Source organism: Elephantulus edwardii, unplaced genomic scaffold (genome assembly GCF_000299155.1).
Source record: "Elephantulus edwardii isolate Elephantulus edwardi_28Jun2011 unplaced genomic scaffold, EleEdw1.0 scaffold00046, whole genome shotgun sequence".
NCBI lineage: Eukaryota > Metazoa > Chordata > Mammalia > Macroscelidea > Macroscelididae > Elephantulus > Elephantulus edwardii.
In genome coordinates this window covers 5,475,962-5,477,589 of record NW_006399796.1, presented here as the reverse complement: position 1 = coordinate 5,477,589, position 1,628 = coordinate 5,475,962, and positions in this window count along the sequence as shown.

The following is a 1,628-nucleotide window of genomic DNA, read 5'->3' as shown; positions in this document are numbered from 1 at the left end:
GAAAGCTCTCATCCTTCTGCAACAAGTGTTCTGAATATTCTTCAGGGCTGTGTCATCTGCATAATGCAGATTGTTGAGTCTTTGTCCTATTCTGGTACATTATATTCGTCTTCATAGAGCTCAGCTTCGTGGAATATTTGCTCAGCATGCAGATTGAATAGATATGGAGAATGGATACACCCCTGACACCCACCTTTCCTGATTTTAAACCATTCAGTGTCCCCTTACTCCTACTCCATTTGGACAACAGCTCTATGCTCTAGGAATAGATTTCTCAGAAGCACAATTAAGTGCTCTGGGATTTCCCATTTTTCTCAATACTAGCCATAATGTATTATGATCCACACAGTCAAATGCCTTTGCATAGTCAGTAAAACACAAATAGACATTCTTCTGGTATTCTCTGCTTTTAGTAAGGATCCATCTGACTTCTGCAATGATGTCTGATCTGCACTTGAAGTTGTGGCAGTTTCCTGTCAATGTACTGTCCCAGTAATTTTAAGATGATCTTCAGTAATATTTTCCTTGATGACATTAATGGTATTGTTAGATAGTTTCCACATCCTTTCGGATCACTTTTCTTGGGAATGCCGTAAATTTGAATCTCTTGTAGTCAGTCAGGCAGCTGTCCTCCAAACTTCCTTACATGAAGTGCTGAGCACATCCAGAGCCGCTTGTGTTAGTTGAAACATGTTAATTGGTATTCCATCTCTTCTTGGGGCCTTGGTTTTTGTCAATGCTTTCAGTGCTTCTTGACATTCAGTGGTTCTTTTCATATGGTACTTCCTGAAAAAAGTGCGTGTTCTCTTTCCACTTTCGTACATTATTCTTTGAAAGAACTGTCCATCTTTTTGTCTTCTCAAATCCTATTCACTCCTTAGAATTTTGAGATACAGCTTCTACCTAAACTATAACCCTGAAAATCCTTGCATTTCTATAAACATTTGATAATGCTTGTCACTCACTTCCTTAAAAAGTAAAAGCGAAGATGACAGCAAGTAAAGGAAATATTATCTTCTCATGATTTCTTATAATAAATAGAATGATGAAGACAGATAGATACACAGACATATATATAGAAAAAAAGTTTATATATATATATATATATACACATATATATATACACACACACATACACACACTTAACATATATATACACACACATATACATATAACACACACCCCTCTCTCTCTCTCTCTTCCTCTCTCTCTCTTCCTCTCTCTCTCTCTCCTCTCTATCTCTATCTATAGATCTATAGATAAAGATATGGTATACTTTAAAAGTTCATCTATTAGCTTGTCACCTGTTGTTGTTGTTGTTAGTTTGTTGTTGTTGTTGTTGTCAAGTGTGACCCATAGCAACCCTCTGAACCACAGATCTGAACACTTTCCCAACCTGTGCCTTCCTTTCCAAGGACATAACTTGACAACTATAAAAACAAGACAAAACTTGGTTAATCAAAGAAGCTCACAAGATTCCACCTACAGATAAAATCTTGGGTAAATTTGTAAGAAGTTGGGTGGTTGTGTGGTTCAGAAAGAGGAACAAAGAGGTTGTAAGATTTGTATATAATTTATTTAATATTTCTGTATTTTTAATAATGAAAACTGACATCAATATTTTAATA